This window comes from Oryctolagus cuniculus, chromosome 14 (assembly GCF_051225735.1).
Source record: "Oryctolagus cuniculus isolate XC-2025 breed Fujian yellow rabbit chromosome 14, ASM5122573v1, whole genome shotgun sequence".
NCBI classification, from domain to species: Eukaryota; Metazoa; Chordata; class Mammalia; order Lagomorpha; family Leporidae; genus Oryctolagus; species Oryctolagus cuniculus.
Window position 1 is genome coordinate 2,539,782 of NC_142880.1, and position 17,719 is coordinate 2,557,500.

The 17,719-nt window shown below is 63.6% G+C and overlaps 1 protein-coding gene across 8 annotated transcripts in view; it reads right to left on the bottom strand.

Moving 5' to 3' along the window:
• Nucleotides 1-17,719, bottom strand: part of LHFPL2 (LHFPL tetraspan subfamily member 2) — a 110,792-nt gene that overhangs the window by 18,841 nt on the left and 74,232 nt on the right. The window contains exon 1 of one of the 8 annotated variants that reach the window (XM_089312907.1): nucleotides 2,944-3,074. The exons of the other annotated variants lie outside the window; for them this stretch is intronic. The gene's annotated coding sequence lies outside the window, so the exon portion shown is untranslated. Of the gene's footprint in view, nucleotides 1-2,943; nucleotides 3,075-17,719 lie in introns of those variants that run through there. 8 annotated transcript variants of the gene reach the window in all.

Here is a 17,719-nt window from a genome sequence, read left to right on the forward strand (position 1 = left end):
GCACCCGGAGCGGCCCCGGCTCAGGCATCCCCTATGTCTGCACCCTGATGCCCCTGGGGTCCTAGCGGGCAGGAGCGGCCCCAGCTCAGCCATCCCCTGCCTGACCCCTGATGCCCCTGGGGTCCTAGCGGGCAGGAGAGGCCCCGGCTCAGGCATCCCCCGCCTGACCCCTGATGCCCCTGGGGTCCTAGTGGGCAGGAGAGGCCATGCTATCCACACCTCAGCCTGGATGAAGTCACTGCAGGCCCGGCGCTCAGGAGGGACCCAGGAAACCCCTTTAGGGGGCTCCTAACCCTTGCCCTCAGTCATGTGACCCGGGACGCAGGGCTTCATTGGCACAGCCCCTCCCACCAGCCGGGCATGGCGAGCAGAGACAGCCCACTGGCCCAAGCTGTGGGGAGCTGACCTGCATCCACCCAGGGCACGTGCTCCCAAGGGGTATCTTTGTTATGGATCTAACGAGATGTCTTGTAATCAACCAAGCGATTCGGATGAGGTGTGAAGCCCCGCACTCCCGGTGAGGAGGCTGTGCGGCGGGTGCCGACTCCAGTGGCTCCTGGTTGTATTTGCTATCATCAGTGAGATCATGGACGAGGTGAAACTAAAGAACAAACACAAAAAACCCTCAACTGGGATCTGCCCGCCATGACGACCGCGACGGCACAGGCCGGGGAGTTTCTGGGGAGACCCTCCCTTGGTGGTCAGCGGAGTCACTCTACGTGCACAGCAAGGGTGACAGGAACAGCACACAACAGCACGTGCCCAGCTCCGCCCCTGCTGGCTTCCGGGCCTGGGCCCCAATGGCGGCCATCTGTGGGCGGTGCCCTGTGCGCAGGCCCAGCCACGCCCACCCAGACAGCCCAGGGCCGCAGACCCCAGCAGGACGAAGGCAGAAGCTACCTCCAGCCGCATGACGGCCCTCGCCGTTCCTCCCAGCACCAAGAATCCCCTTCTCGTTCACCTCACCCTTCTCGAAAGCAGAAGCAGGAAGAGCAGGGCCCGGGGCTGCAGAGGCCTGGCTGGCACCGAGCGCCACAATTCCACGGGGTGCAGAACAGGAGGGGCCCAGCCGCTCCAGCAGGGCCCGGGGCTGTGGGGGCCCTGGCACCGAGCACCACTATTCCACGGGGTGCAGAACAGGAGGGGCCCAGCCGCTCCAGCAGGGCCCGGGGCTGTGGGGGTCCTGGCACCAAGCGCCACGATTCCACGGGGTGCAGAACAGGAGGGGCCCAGCCGCTCCAGCAGGGCCCGGGGCTGTGGGGGCCCTGGCACCGAGCGCCACGATTCCATGGGGTGCAGAACAGGAGGCTCCAGCAGGGCCCGGGGCTGTGGAGGCCCTGCCACTGAGCGCCACTATTCCACGGGGTGCAGAACAGGAGGCTCCAGCAGGGCCCGGGGCTGAGTGCACGACTGGACGCAGACACAGAGGCGCGGCTTCCTGGGAACCGCTCCCGGCCTCGCTCTCACGTGCGCTCTGTGGGGGCCCCGGAGCTGCACCCCACTCAGGGGACCCAAACGAGGCCACGGCCCCAGTGGCCCCACTGCAGGGTTTCTGTGGGTGCAGCCTGAAGAGGGCCTGGGAGGACACCGCGGGGGTGCTCCCCGGTGACCCCGGCACGCGCTCGCCTTGGCAGACGGGCACAGGAAGTTCTGTTGATGAATTCAACGATTCACGGTTCAGGCCGTGTTGCCGAGGCCGCGTGTGTCTGCGGGGATGACCGCGTGGCAGCCGTCCTCGGCTCCTGGTGTCTCAGCCGCGGCACCTCCCACACGGGGGCCGGGGACTCGCTGCTGGTGGGCCACTCCGGGGAACTGGGCACGTCCAGCAGGGGCGGTCTCCCGGCTTCCACCGTGAAAGGGCTTTGGGCGCGGGTGGCAAGTACAGCTCTGCTCCGGGAGCTGTCCACCTGCAGTGGTCGAGGCCCAGGGTCTGCACTCAGACCGCCAAGTCCTGGTCCCCACCTACAGCGGCCGGCCTCTGCATGCCTCAGTTTCCCCGGCTGACGTGGGGACTCTGCCGCCCGCTCCTGCGTGCTGATCCCGAGGTGCCACGTGGGGAGCCTGGCACAGTGAGCACGCGCTGAGGGGCAGCAATGGTAACGGCCAGGGCTGTGGGAGACAGAATGGAGCAGCGACAGAGGTCTGGGGCTCGGGCTCAGCGGCCGGACGAGTGGGCTCCCGAGCACCGTGAATCCCGACAAGGAAATCACCTTGTTTAACCCCTCTGGGACGGAGGGCAGCAAGAACAGAAGGGAAACAACTGGATGGAAAACAGCGGGAGCACAGGGGACAGGATCCCGGCACGGGGAGGGCGGGCACAGTCAAGGAGAACCCATGGACTCCCAGGACGATGTCTTGGGAAAGGGGGGGGAGGGGCGGAGTCCCGAGGGACAGGTCACACGGCCCAGCCGCAAAGGAGGGTGACTGTGTGCTCGGACCACTCGCTACTGCCACTGAGTCTGCGGGGGCAGCGGTCGGAGCCCCCCACTGGGGCTGTCCCACGAGGGTCGCTGGCCCCTTTCTGCTGGCTCCACCAGCCTGCCAGCGGTGGCCACGGGCACAGAAGGCAGAACCCAGTGCTGGGTTTGGGAGCCATCAGCGGGCCACGGGTGCCACAAGGCAATGGGCGCCCCAGCCGTGGTCCAGGAGACAGCAGGGGACCTCATCCAGCAGCTGCTGGGAACAATCATGCCAACTCTGACTTCCGGTGATGGCGACCCTCAACGGCAGACGTCACCACTGCCACCGGCTCTGGGGACGAGGCCCAGACAAGTGCAGTGGAAACCCGTCCTCGCCGGCTTGCGCTGACCCAGGCCCAGCAGCTGGACGCTGCGGCGACTGCAGCCTACGAACCGCTCTGCGCCAGCCCCGAGGCGCCGGCGCCAGATCCCAGGCACCCAGGCGGCCTTCGCCTTCCAGGGCCATCAGGACAGACACACTCACCACCAGGTTAGAGAAGCAACACACTGGCCCCAGGCAGGTGCCCAGCGGGCGGCACACACACAGCTGACCCGAGGAAGCCCGCGAGCTGAGCTCCGGTCCCGGGAGCCTCCCACCCAGTGCCGCTGCACCGCGCTCGGCCGGTGCTCGGTGAGTCACTCGGGCTCTCCCATCCCGCCCGCAGCGTCAGCTCGGGGCAGGCTCCTTGGAGACGGAGAAACAAACGCACCCAGTTCCTGTGTCTGCAGCTCGGCTCTGTGTGGAAACCAGGAAGCGATCCCAAAGGCCAGGCTTTGGGGCAGCTCTACATACAGCCTGCATCTCGCGCGCGCTCGCTCGCTCTCTCACGCACACGCACACGCACACACATTTATCTTTCCCCCCAAGAAAGGCCCAACGGGCACAGGAACGGTGAGGGCAGCTGCCCTGGGTGGCACAGGCCGCCCCACCACCGGGGGTCACTTTAATTCCAGGGGACTGAGCACTGGGCCCGCCTCCTGTCCCTCAGTCTGTGAGACAGGTCTCCAAGGGCCAGGTCCACTGCACAGCAGCTAACGGGAAGGCTGTGCACTGCCCAAATCCCGCTACTGTGCGGCTCTGACTGCCATCAAAAGAGCCCGACCACCGACCGCCACTCAACAGGGACAATCAGCCCCTCCTCCCGGCGCCACACTGACCGGGAGGCACAGCCCTGAGTCCAGCCAAGGCAGAGCACTGAAGCCCACGAGCAGAGTGGCCCAGGCTGCTGTCTGCAGCCCCACAGGCACCAGAGACGCCGGGCCCCCAGCTGGGAAAGACTCAGGGCGGGAAGTCAGGATTCCGGAAAGCGGCCCTGACTTTTCGCAATGTCGGAGCGTTCCAGGGAGCGCCGTCAGCTGACGGACTGAGTCAGGGGCTTGTGCAAGGCGGGGGTTTCTAACAGAGCCGGCGTGAATCACGGCCGCCCTGTGACCGCAGCGGCTCCTCCAGGAGCGCCGCCCCCCGCCTTCAGCTCCTCGCAGACAGAGTCTGCCTGCACAGCAAGCTTCCGGAAGCCAGAGAAAGGGAGACAACTCCAGTGCAGGGCAGCGCCGTCCTGTTCGCCTGGAGCTGAGCTGCCGTAATCAACCCAGGGCGCTCCGGTTCACCGCTCAACAGGACGTTGCTAGAATGAAAAGTATTTTAGAAAAATGTGAGACTGAAAGCCAGGAAGCTGTTAGAAGGTAAGGAGACACTTCCAAGGCAGGTCTCTGACCATCAGATCACATCAGATTTAAAAGAGCAGACGACCAGCGGCACAGTGGCAAGCAGGCTAAGCCACCGCCTGCGTCACCCGTATGAGCCCCCAGTTCGAGTCCTGGCTGCCCCACTTCCGATCCAGCTCCCTGCTAATGGCCTGGGAAAGCAGGGGAGGACCACCCAAGTGCTTGGGCCCCCGCACCCTTGAGGGAGACCCAGGCTTGGCCAGCCCTGACCATCGTGGCCATTTGGGGAGCACCCCTGAGTCAGGATACAATGGGGAGCCCCGCGTGTCAAGCCTTAACTGCACAGATCTTAAACAACTGCGGCTCTGTCCCATCAGGCACTAGGGTAACTTAAACCGTATGAGAAAGCTGCGTTGCAAGACGGTGATGGACACGGGGCAGTGAGGCACAGTGGGCAGCAGGGCCACTGTGGGCGGGGGGCATGGCACGCGTGGGTCGCTGGACAGAGCGTCTGTCTCCCCAACACCATGAGCTGGCGCTCGGCAAGGAGGCTGTCAGGGCTGGACCCCCGGCCCCACTCCCCGGGAAGTGGACAGAGCACGGCTCCCCTTCTCTCTGCCGGCGTGGGCAAGGCCGGGAGCTGTGTGCCCAAGCCCACACGCTCTGCTCCGGGAGGAGGAACAGAACTCGGCCAAGCCGTCCCCACCTGACCTGGTTCCCATAACCCCCAGGACCAGCTGATCCGATGGGCCACCCCTCCCACGAGCCTCCAGGCCCTGTCTCAGGGTTGAGAGAGGAAGACAGGCAATGCCAGGGGCCATCTGTGTGATACCAGGCACAGCCTGGGGCCCGAGGGCAGAGCCGAGGGAAAGCCCCAGGAGGCGGTGACGCTGGAGGGGCGGGCCGGCTGCATGCCTGCTCTGGGGTGCGCGTGGTGGGGCTCTCCCAGCCCAGGCACCCTGCAGCCCCTCCTTGTAGGAAAGCAGGGGCGCTGTGGGCCGAGGGCTGACACGACGGGAGGCCTGGGCCCGCAGGGTGCTCCTGGGGGTCTCCATGGAGGGGGAAGGGAGGACAGGACTGGGGTCCAGGAAGTGGCTTCCCTGCCAGCTGCGCGCCTGTGTGGCAGTGAGGCCATCGCACAGGGCGCCGTGGGGGCCTCTGTCCTCAGGGTTTCTCTTCCGGACCAAGCGTCTGGTTCTGGCAAAACAGGGCTACACAGAGCTGCAGGGGCTGCTGCCCCCCCCCCCCCCCGCCCTGAGCCACAGCCCCTCAGCTGTTCTCCCCCAAAGGACGCCTGTGCCCGCCTCCTGGACATTTCCAATTTCTCCCAGGGTTCCCTCCTGGTGGTGGCGACGCCCAGGCTCCTCTCCTGGCAACGCCTGCGCTGCTGTGTCAGAACTTGGCCACAGTCACATGCCCAGGGCTGGGCTGCACCGGGTCTGTCCCCGCACCCACCACACTCGCATCTGCACAACCAGGCCACAGCACATAATGAGAAGTGTGACACCACCGCGTCAGAACCTCAACATGGCAGCCGCTCACCTCGCGTGAGCTCCTGTCAAAGCTGAGTGCAGGGCGGGAGGGGACGGGCAGCTGAGCGCCCAGGGCTGCCCTCCGCGTCCCACGTGGCGGTGCCCCGGTCAAGACCCCCCCTCGCCCCTGGAGGCCCTGGTGATGACTCCGCAGCTGGTCCCCTGCCACCCACGTGGGGGACCTGGATGGAGTTCCTGGCTCCCGGCTTCAGCGCCACCTCCCCAGCCGCTGCAGGAGTGAATCCGTGGGCCAGCTCTCTCCCTCGTTCTCTGTGTCAAGTGAACAATGAAAAAAAGGCACCTGGTGGAATTTCCCACGCTGCCTGCCTCCCCTCCCTCACGGCCTGGAGTGACGACCATCCTCGGCCCTGCACTGCCTGCTGTGGGCAGCGCAGGAGCTCAGCCCCCGCAGGCCAGGGCCTCAGCTCTGCCCTCAGGTCCCAGACGCCAGCGCCTCCTCCCTAGGACCCTGTGCACATGGACCGTGCCCCAGATCCCACCCCCAGCCAGCTTCCTCCCAGGGGCCTGGCTGCCATGGCAACCCCTCTGGCCAGCTCCCGCCCCCGACCCGCAGGGCCCAGTTAGTCCAGGACGGTCAGAAGTGGGAGGCTTTCTTAGCGCACACACGCACCCTGGTCCCTGCTACCTGATGTTTATTCATGAGGAGTGAGATCTATGCTCAGGCACTGACTGCAGGTGCATCCCCCCGTCACCCAGTTAGAAAGATCTTACTGCTCCCCAGCCCCCAGTGCAGGGTGCAGGCAGGGAGCCAGAGCTCGGCACCAGGACTCGTCCGCACCCTCCCGCCCTCCCTTGGCCGGCAAGGCCACACACACGGCACCTGCAGGGGCGCCCCCATCCTGGAGACCAGCAGAAAGCAGCCCCCTCGCGTACTCTCCCTCTACCCCACCCAAGGGGAAGCCTCATTTCTGAATCCAAATTCTGCTGCAGCAGAGGGAGCTCAGGGCTGCAGCGGAGGCTCCGGCACCCCAAGACTCGTGGGCGCTTTCTTCAACCCTGACTCCCAGGGGACCCGCGGAGGCCACCACGCAGCCTCTGCCCCTGCCCTGCGGCCTGAGGCTGCAGGCGCTCTCCGAGGACGCCGGACTTCTGAGCCAGGCCTGCGGGGTCCCTCGCGCGCTGAGGCTGCCGTGGCCGGACGGGAGTGACAGCACGAGGCCCACCTCCTGCTGCCCGCCCCCACCTTCCACTCCCAGTTTCTCCAGCTTCTCGCCAGGTTCCAATCCGAGGCTCAGAGACCTCAGGTGACCTATCCAAGACTTCTAAACTAATAGCAAACATCCAAAGGTCGGACAGCTGTGAGAACCCAGGGTCCTGGCTCCTGGGGGAGACACGCCAGGCGCCTGGGGCACATGGCGCCTCAGCCACAACCTCTGGTCAGGCCATGGGCCCTCAGCTGACCCCAGAGTCCACTGCCCCCTCATTCCTGCTAAGTGCTACGAGATCACAGCTGTGACTACAGCTGTCCACGACACCACCACCTGCCATGGGCTGTCTCCCTCCCACAGGGCCGTGTGTGGGCAGACGGGCACCTGCCACGTGAGCGAGCCTCTCCCAGGGTCCCGTCTCTATGAGAGCCACGTGTCCACTTATCCACACAGTGCTTCCCAAGTGCTGTGATCTGTGACCCGGGAGGGGTGGTGACCCCACGCAGTGGCACAGCCCTGCTGGGGTGAATGACAAGGTCTCGCCCCGATTCCTGCGGGGACTCCCTCAAGACCACTGCACACAGAGCTGGGCCCCGGGAGGTGAGGAGGTGAAGGGACAGGGGCTCCGCCACCCACCCCCCCTTGCCATGTGAGGAGACCCCCACAAGGCACCTCCAGGAGGCAGAGACACCCTCAGCAGGCACCAGCGCTGCCCCAGGGCAGGAAGAGGAGAATTTCTGTCCCACTGCCGACAGGCCACGGCAACCCTGGGCCAGCTCCCGGGCAGCTGTGAAGTCACCACTGCTCTCAGCTCTGGGAGATGCGAGGCCTGCACCACGCTCGGCACATGGCCACACCGTATAGCGCGTGCTCGCTGTCCCCACACGTGCTCTGTGCGCCGCACACGCGTGTTCACTGGTCGGCTTTCCCACTGTCTTTGCCTCGCAGCCCTACCACCACAACCCAGAGCTTCCCCCCTCCACACAGCCAGCCGGGGTGGGGAGTCAGGCCAGGGTTCCCCGACACAAGTCACCCCACACCGGCATCTGCAGATGTGGGCGGGGGAGGGACTGGCCCAGCTCCGCCTCCTAAAGCCACCCCCAGCTTCTACAGGAAGCAGCCTAATGAGGAAGATGCGCCAGCCTGCACGAGCCCCAGACCTCGTGCCCGATGAGGACCACACAGCTCTGCACGAGCCCTCACACCTCGTGTCTGTGCCTGTCAAGGACCACACGGCTCTGCACGAGCCCCCGCACCTCGCGCCTGTCAGGGAGCACACGGCTCTCATGTAGCGCTAGCAGAATCCACACGGGCTGCCCAGAAGGCCTCCAGGAGTGACGGACACGGGTGCCACCACGCACGGTCTGTGAAGTGCACACGCCTACGCATGTGAACGCACACAAATGCTCCCTTCTTGCTGCCCAAACAGCCCCTTGGGCTACCGCGTGCGCTGACAGTGGCAGGGTGCTGACCCGTGTCTCAGACACAACACGCACGAGCCCATCGACACCTGCGCCCTGTGCAGAGACAGGCTGGACGCTAGCTCCACCGCGAGATGGAGCCTGCCGGAACTCTGGATGGCGAACGGAAGGAAACTGAACGGGGTCCCCGGCTCACTCGCTTCTTTTCTTAAGCAGGTGCTTGCGATGGTCCTGGGCCACAGTCTTCAATCCACCAACGTGGCAGAGTGGCCGGCACACACGTGACCACCCACAGCGGCAGCTCCATCTGAGCTCCTCCAGTCTGTAGCATCAGCCACTGACACAAACAAGCCACAGCTGCTGGCCTCTGCCACACTTTATGGGGACCCGGCGGCCTCAAGTCGCAGCTCTGAGTGAGGGCCTGACGGCCACACCAACTAAGGGGGCGCGGGGAGGGGCAGCATGTGGCACCGCGGGCTAGGCTGCCCCTTGCCGCGCTGCGACCCATGTGAGCACCAGATGCAGTCCCAGCTGCTCCACTTCCGATCCAGCTCCCCGCGTCAGCCTGGCCCAAGCTGGGTTACTGCAGCCATTTGAGAGGATCAATGGACAGAAGTTCTCTTTCTCTGTAACCCTTTCAAATAAATAATTAAATCTAAGAAAAAAATAACACAACAAAGAGCAGAATGGGGCGGGGGACCGAGTCTTGGGCACGAGGCGATGGGGTGCTCTGGGAATTCCTGGCACTGGCAGCTGCCGCCTGTCCACAGGTGGCTCCGACTCACCAGGGACACTGGCCCACGGCCACGGCCTTAGCGCTGGGGCTGGCGTGGGCCACCTGCTCATCTGATCATCAACACAGTCCCCCGGGCAGGTGGAGCGGGGCCACCCTCACTATGGCAACACCAGTATTTTCTGTCCACAGCTTGGCCATTCCCATGTCCCGGGGCAGGGGGCGATGCCCAGGAAGGGGTCATGGGAGCGCTGGGCAGGGTGGAGGTCTCCTCACAGAAAGAGCGGGGCCCTCACTGATCCCAATGCTGCCAGCCTCTCACAGCGGGGCCAGCGGCCCCACGCCACGCCGCCTGCCATGAGCGAGCCGGGGAGGGGGACGGCAGTGGACTAGAGACAGGCGCACCAGCGAGCCCACAGGCGCTAACAAGGCAGGCACATACTGAGCAGGCCCCAGGCCGGAGACGCCCGCTCCCGAGGGGACCCAAGCGAGGCTGCTGGTTCTGTGGTGGTCGGGATCCCCCGGCAGATCCCCGCAGTGACCCGCAGGCCAGCCGAGACTGGGCACGGCTCATGGACACAGCCTGCCTCCAGTGACCGGGTGCTAACGCCCGGGGCTCTGAACGCGTCACACCCTGGCGTGGACTCGCAGCTCCTGCTCGCTGGGCAGAGAAAGGCAAGGACACAGCGGCCGAGACCGCGCCTCCCGCCCGCCGAGGAGCAGGGTGCGGCAGAACCCAGGACCCCTGCGGCCGGGTCAGGCTTAGAGGGCACCCTCTTTCATCTTGCTTATCTGAAGGGCGGAGAGGGGAGAGGGGGTTTCCCACGTGCCAGCTCCCGTGTGAGTGGCAGGGGCCCAGGGACTTGAGTCACCACTGCTGCCTCCCGGGGTCTACATGTGCAGGAAGCTGAGTCGGAAGTGGAGCAGAACTTGAACGCAGGCCTCGGAGAAGTGACACAGGCGACCCGAGCAGCGCCTTACTGCTGCACCAAACACCCCCCATCTTAAACACCTACGCGTGGACGCGGGAGTAGAACAACTCAACTCTGAATTACGACCAGGGTTTGACAGGGGAGCCATTAGTCATCCCAGAATCTCCAAGCTACAGAAATCCAACAGCTCCGTGCCTCCGGGGCCCAATGGAACATGACAGTCATCGGCTTCTGCCCATGCGTGAGGACCCCAATGTCACGTGTGGGGCTCAGACCTGCCTTAAGGAGAGGCAAGGGCATCCCCCCTGCAGCATCCCGCTCACACGGAACACATGTCCAGGACATCCCCAGAAGCCCCTGCAGAGCTGCCAGAGAGCAAAGGTGTTTGTAGCCCGCGGAACAAACTCCCAGAGCCCCCCACAGTGGCTGCTCGGTTTGCACCCTGGAGGTGCTCAGTGCACAGTGAGCTGCGTCAACACCTGTGTCAGTGCACGGTGAGCTGTGTGTGTACCTGTGTGTGTCAGTGCATGGTAAGCTGTGTGTGTACCTGTGTGTGTCAGTGCAAGGGGAGCTGTGTCAGCACCTGTGTGTGTCAGTGCATGGTGAGCTGTGTGTGTACCTGTGTGTCAGTGCACAGTGAGCTGTGTCAGCACCTGTGTGTTCTCAGTGCACGGTGAGCTGTGTGTGTACCTGTGTGTGTCAGTGCACGGTGAGCTGTGTCAGCACCTGTGTGTCAGTGCACAGTGAGCTGTGTCAGCACCTGTGTCAGTGCATGGTGAGCTGTGTGTGTACCTGTGTGTGTCAGTGCTCAGTGAGCTGTGTCAGCACCTGTGTGTTCTCAGTGCATGGTGAGCTGTGTGTGTACCTGTGTGTGTCAGTGCACGGTGAGCTGTGTCAGCACCTGTGTGTCAGTGCACGGTGAGCTGTGTCAGCACCTGTGTGTGTCAGTGCACGGTGAGCTGTGTCAGCACCTGTGTCAGTGCATGGTGAGCTGTGTGTGTACCTGTGTGTGTCAGTGCTCAGTGAGCTGTGTCAGCACCTGTGTGTTCTCAGTGCATGGTGAGCTGTGTGTGTACCTGTGTGTGTCAGTGCACGGTGAGCTGTGTCAGCACCTGTGTGTCAGTGCACGGTGAGCTGTGTCAGCACCTGTGTGTGTCAGTGCACAGTGAGCTGTGTCAGCACCTGTGTGTGTCAGTGCACGGTGAGCTGTGTGTGTACCTGTGTGTGTCAGTGCACGGTGAGCTGTGTGTGTACCTGTGTGTGTCAGTGCTCGGTGAGCTGTGTCAGCACCTGTGTGTTCTCAGTGCATGGTGAGCTGTGTCAGCACCTGTGTGTGTCAGTGCACAGTGAGCTGTGTCAGCACCTGTGTGTGTCAGTGCTCGGTGAGCTGTGTGTGTACCTGTGTGTGTCAGTGCACAGTGAGCTGTGTGTGTACCTGTGTGTGTCAGTGCACGGTGAGCTGTGTCAGCACCTGTGTGTGTCAGTGCACAGTGAGCTGTGTCAGCACCTGTGTGTGTCAGTGCACGGTGAGCTGTGTGTGTACCTGTGTGTGTCAGTGCTCGGTGAGCTGTGTCAGCACCTGTGTGTTCTCAGTGCATGGTGAGCTGTGTCAGCACCTGTGTGTTCTCAGTGCATGGTGAGCTGTGTCAGCACCTGTGTGTGTCAGTGCTCGGTGAGCTGTGTGTGTACCTGTGTGTGTCAGTGCACAGTGAGCTGTGTCAGCAGCTTTGTGTGTCAGTGCACGGTGAGCTGTGTGTGTACCTGTGTGTGTCAGTGCATGGTGAGCTGTGTCAGCAGCTTTGTGTGTCAGTGCACGGTGAGCTGTGTGTGTACCTGTGTGTGTCAGTGCACAGTGAGCTGTGTGTGTACCTGTGTATGTCAGTGCTCAGTGAGCTGTGTGTGTACCTGTGTGTCAGTGCTCGGTGAGCTGTGTGTGTACCTGTGTGTGTCAGTGCTCGGTGAGCTGTGTCAGCAGCTGTGTGAGTCAGGGCACGGTGTGCTGTGTGTGTACTTGTGTCAGTGCACAGTGAGCTGTGTGTGTACCTGTGTGTGTCAGTGCACAGTGAGCTGTGTGTGTACCTGTGTGTGTCAGTGCACGGTGAGCTGTGTGTGTACCTGTGTGTGTCAGTGCACGGTGAGCTGTGTCAGCACCTGTGTGTGTCAGTGCACAGTGAGCCGTGTCAGCACCTGTGTGTGTCAGTGCACGGTGAGCTGTGTCGACACCTGTGTCAGTGCATGGTGAGCTGCGTCAGCACCTGTGTGTGTCAGTGCACGGTGAGCTGTGTGTGTACCTGTGTGTTCTCAGTGCACAGTGAGCTGTGTGTGTACCTGTGTTGTCAGTGCATGGTGAGCTGTGTGTGTACCTGTGTGTGTCAGTGCACAGTGAGCTGTGTCAGCACCTGTGTGTGTCAGTGCACAGTGAGCCGTGTCAGCACCTGTGTGTGTCAATGCACGGTGAGCTGTGTCAGCACCTGTGTGTGTCAGTGCATGGTGAGCTGTGTGTGTACCTGTGTGTGTCAGTGCACAGTGAGCTGTGTGTGTACCTGTGTGTGTCAGTGCATGGTGAGCTGTGCGTGTACCTGTGTGTGTCAGTGCACGGTGAGCTGTGTCAGCACCTGTGTCAGTGCACAGTGAACTGTGTCGGCACCTGTGTGTGTCAGTGCACAGTGAGCTGTGTGTGTACCTGTGTGTGTCAGTGCACAGTGAGCTGTGTCAGCATCTGTGTGTCTACCTTCTCAGCACACAGTGAGGGATGTCAGCATCCGTGTGTTTCCTGAGGGTTCCAGCCCGTATGCCCTGTGTGTGCGGCCAGGAGCTCCCTGGTGCCGCAGCGGCCACACAGGAATGCCCCTGTGCTTGGACTCAGACGGCGGCTTAGATGCCTGTGGACAGAGCTCTGTGGGTCCCAGTGACGTCACCCTCAGCCGCTCGGCTCAAGAGGCTGCCCCTCTGTTTGTTTTTACTAGAAGTCGGCCTCTGAAGCTGCGGTTTACAAACAGTCTTCCTGAGCACGGAGCACTGTTTATCAAGCAGAACCTGACAGCTACGCGGCTCCGGGCAGGAAACCGAAGCAGAGCTGTGCTGATAGACCCCAGCGCTCCGCACCAGCACCCCAGGGAGCCCCTCCACTGCACTGCCTTGGCGCCGGGAAGAGAACACCCCTGGGGACAGCTCTTGGGCTTCCTGTCTGGCCTGGACTCCAGAGCCCCAGGGCCCTGCTCCGCCGGTCAGCTCACAGCTTCACCAGCGCCGAGAGGGCCGGAGGCCCACACACCGTGCTTTGCCACCTGCACAACAAGCTCCAGAGACCCCAGCCAGTGCCCCAGGGCCTCTGCGTCCGCACAGCTGCCAGGGCCCGACACTCGCGCAAGGAGCCAGGCCACCAAACCAGCAGAAACCAATGATGTGCACAGAATTCTAGAGAAAAGGCCGCCCCCACGGTGGTGGGCACACGGCTGCGTGCTCGGAGGTGCCAGCACAGCTGCCTTGCACATGGCATCTCCCAAAGAGAGCAAAGACTGGGGCGGGGGGAGGGTACCCCGCAGGCCAGCAGCCTCTCCCCTGCAGCTCCAGACACAGATGTCGCTGTGGGAACGCGGGGGCAGTGGGGATGTGTTCGGGGTGGTCCGGGGAGCCCAGCCAGGAGGGAGGGGCTGGAGTCAGCCCACAGAAAGGCCTGCGAGACTGCAGCAGCGTGCGTCCCCCAGGCAGGGCCTGGAAGAGTCCCAGGCCGCCTTCCGGAAACACGGCTCCCCGGAGGGTCCCCAGAGAACCATCCGGCTGCAGCGGGAAGACGCCTCCTGGCCAGCTCCAACTCCCAAGGTTCCCGGATGCTGCTCCCTCCACCGGAGGAGGCCGTCCTGCCCTGACCCTGCAGTGAGGGGGTTCTGAGGCCTGGACACAGCTCCTGACACGGCTCCGGCTGAGGTGGTCCAGCTGAGCCCCGTGACCCTGCACCTGGCTTCGGGCAGCGGACGAGACCCCCCCTCCCCCGACCTGGCATTGCCAGACCCAAGCCTCTCCCAGAATGCCAACAGGCCCCTGCCGGCCAGTAATGCTGGCCAGGGGGCAGAGGGGAGGGTCAGTGGCTTGCGCCCCGTCTGCAGAGACCCAGTTTCTCAGCCTCAGGTGGAAGAGCATGGAGTGCCAAGGTCTCCCTCCCAGGACACGTCCTGGCCCTCGGTGGGGGGGGGGGGGCAGTCCTGGAGAGCAGGGGGCGGGCAGGAGCTCTGGGCACCAGAACACACTTCTGCACCAGGCGCCGCCTCTGGGCTGTGGGCGACACGGCAAGCACGCTGCATGCTGGGTAAATCCTCACCTGACCCAAGTTTCTGCAAAATTCCCACCTGGAAGCTCAGGTGTAACCAGATGAGTGCCTGGAGAGGGTCAGGGAAGAGCCTTCAACTGCGTCTTTTCTCGTCTAGTTCCACAGCTTCTGCTGGGCGCTGCCCACTGCTGTGGCCTCGGGCATCAACGGTCCTCGTCCCCCAGGACTCCTCGCGCTGGCCGGGCCGGTCCTCAGCCGCTTGCCCCCATGGCCCCCGCCCCTGCTGCAGGCCCCACTGGCTTCCGGCCACAAAGGCCCCCCCCCCCACCCCCTCAGCAGTATTGCAAGCACGGAGAGCATGGCTGAGAGCAGTGCAGGGGGGACCTGGCCACCTCCATCAGGGGGAGCAAGTCCAAGGCCAGCCCAGCCCCGAGGCCGGGGAGGGGGCCCGCAGCCTGCAGTCCCGAGCAGGCGGAGCTCAACTCGTGGCCACGCCGCATCGGCCCTGCATGCTGAGTGACAGGACTGCTGGGACTCGGCCGCCGCCGTTCCTCGGAGCCCACGGGGACCCCAGGACCAACACCGGGCCCTGCCCCTCCTGGTGGGGAGGCCGCTGCACCCTGTGAGTCCCGCCCAGAATGTGCAGTGAGGAGCACTCCCTGCACCCAAGCCTGGGCTCTGGGGCCCAGTTCTGCTTTAGCTGAATTGTCCTGTATCACGACACGTCCCAGACATGTCTGAAGCACACTGTGGGGACACAGCGGCCGGCAGGTCCCGTGGGCAGTCAGACCCGGAGCAGCGTCCACCCCAGGGCGCCTTGCCAGCCGTGGACAGTGCCCCCCCACCGAGGTGTCCCTACAAGGGCCTGAGCCCTGACGGGGGTCATGGAAGACAGCATGAGGCTCCGTTCTGAGTCCACACTGACTTAACCCCTGGGGCCCGTGCCAGCAGGTGCGCCCGGGCCCACGGCCAAGGCGAGCGAGCCCCTCGGGAGGAGCCCTGCGCTCACCTGCTGCCCATCGGCAGCCCCCACCCCACAAACTCCTCTGTTCAAGCAGAAAGAAAAAGCACGTCTGTCCTCTAACCCAGGCTTCGCCACGCACTGCCAGCTGCCTGGGGTGCCGGCGCCCGCTGCACAGAGGCAGACGCACGCTGTGCACCCAGCGGCTGGGCCTTTGCCGTCTACACCCCAGAGCCTGGGAGAGTGACGGGAAGTGGCGGCATGTCAGGATTGACTGCTCTTCCGTTCATTCACCGAGGGACAGCGACTCGGCCCAGCCTACGTGGCGGTCAGCGGCCGGTCCACTGAACTGGACCCAAGACGTCTAACGTTTCCTTCTCTACTGCCAAGTATTTCTCAGCCTCTATCTTGGGCTGTGAAGTCATCAGGAAAGCATGCCCTGGCAGCCTGGTTACGAATTCAAAGACGAAATCAGAGTGAATCCGGCGAGCAGTGGGGAATTCCATGGGAAAAACGCTCCATGAGCGATAAAAAAGGAAGCGGAACTCCCCAAGGGACAACGAACCATGGGTGGTGCACCGGCCGGCCCGAGAAGCAGAGGCCACTGCCTGGCGGAGCCACGTGGAGGGCCCCACAGGGGGCTCACGGTGCTCCCGCGGGAGCAGGTGAGACGGGGCCTGGACCCGCCATCCCCGCAGGTCCCACCTGCTGCCGACTCACCCCAAGAACTGCCCCCGGGACACCATGTGCAGCTCTGCCTCACTCGGCTGAGCGAGAGGAGGACAGCACACACAGGGCCGAGCTGCCGGCTGCCCTGCTGGAGCCGGGCACAAGCAGGTGCACCCCGCAAGTACCCCCACAGGCAGCAGCACCCCGGCCATGTGCGATCGCGACTGCAGCGCGGCCAGCGAGTGGGAAACACAAGCTCAGACGGTTCTGCCCATGACTCAGCTCCTCCAGACAGTCAGGAAGCGGGGTCTGCCGGAGTGACAGAAGCTGCCGGGCAGAGAGGGGCTCAAGGACGCATTTTGAGGGGCAGGTGCTCTGGCGCAATGGTCAAGCCACTACCACCTGCAACGGGAGCTGGTTTGAGTCCCCGCTGCTCTACTTCTGATCCAGCTCCCAGTCGCGGAAGGAGGTCCAAGTGCTTGAGCCCCTGTCGCCCGTGTGGGAGACCTGGGTAGAGTCCCAGGACCCTGGCTGCCGTGCGGGGGGTGAATCAGCCAACGGAAGATCTGTGTAACTCAGCACAGGAGGACCCCATCCTAGGCCCCCACGGCACCGCTTCCTTCCCCAGGAGTTTCCCTGAGCGACGAAGGGCCTGGGCTTCTGTTTGCTCCTGGGTCTGAGCGCACGGAAAAATTCCCGTCACTTCCTTGTGGGCCGCTAAGTGCCGGGGAAACCCCAGCCGGCCAAGGGGCGCTGCCGGCGACGCAGGTGTCCCTGTGTCACCTGGGAACAGCATCAGAAGCTGCTCAGGTGCGGGAAGCCCCGCCAGGCTCCGCCCACAGCAGTGCTTTTCCGGGTCACTATCCCAGGAGCCCGGCGGCCTGGGGCGACAGCCAAGCTGCCCGCAGTGCCTGGCAATCCGGGTGTGGGACTGGACGCCAGGGGCGGTTTCCAACTTCCACGCTGTTCAATGTTCTTTTATTCTTCCCAGCACCACATTTCCAATAAGCCCAAAAAACTCGTACCCGGGTTGGAGGATACTCTGCTGTCGTTACAAAGTGTGCCCATCCCTAGGAGACAAGCCATCAGATTTTCATCCTCGAAAATGTGCATTTTATTCCCTCCAAGCACCTTATGAAACTCTGTCCCTGGGAGGTAGCCCGGAAAACTAGCTAAGAGTAATTCCAGGGTTGGAAAAAAAAAAAAAAAAACAACAAAAAAACAGAAACCCAGACCAGTGCTTCCTGGGACACAGAAGTGGTAGAAAAGCCAAGGCGGCAAGTGCTCCCGTCGGAGGCCCCCAGCAGGCGCCCCGGGCTTGTGGCGGGCCCCTCCAAGCCGGCAGGACACAGCTTCAGTGTCTCCAAGCGAGCTGACAGACGGGGAGTCACGCGACACCAGGAACGCGAGGACAACAGCACACCCTCAGAAGTCCAACTTCAGTGTGCTTTACAGACAGGGGAAGAATCCATGAGGTCGGACAGATCTAACCGGGACAGTGGGTGTCAGTCAGGAAGTGAGGCCTGAACACAGGCGGGGCCACAGGGACATGGGGCCATGGAGACACAGGGCCACGGGGACACAGGGCCACGGGGACACAGGGCCACGGGGACACGGGGCCACGGAGATGCGGGGCCACGGAGATGCGGGGCCACAGGGACACAGGGCCACAGAGACGTGGGGCCATGGAGATGCAGGGCCATGGAGACACGGGGCCACGGGGAAACAGGGCCATGGGGACAGAGGGCCGTGGTGACGCAGGGCCATGGAGATGCGGGGCCACAGGGATGCAGGAGATGGACCACAGAGTGGGCAAACCTGACCAACAAGGCTCCCATGCCCACTGGGGCTGGCACGGAACTGGAAGGCATTTCACGATGCTGCCCTGGGAGTGCCCAGGGCACCCACATC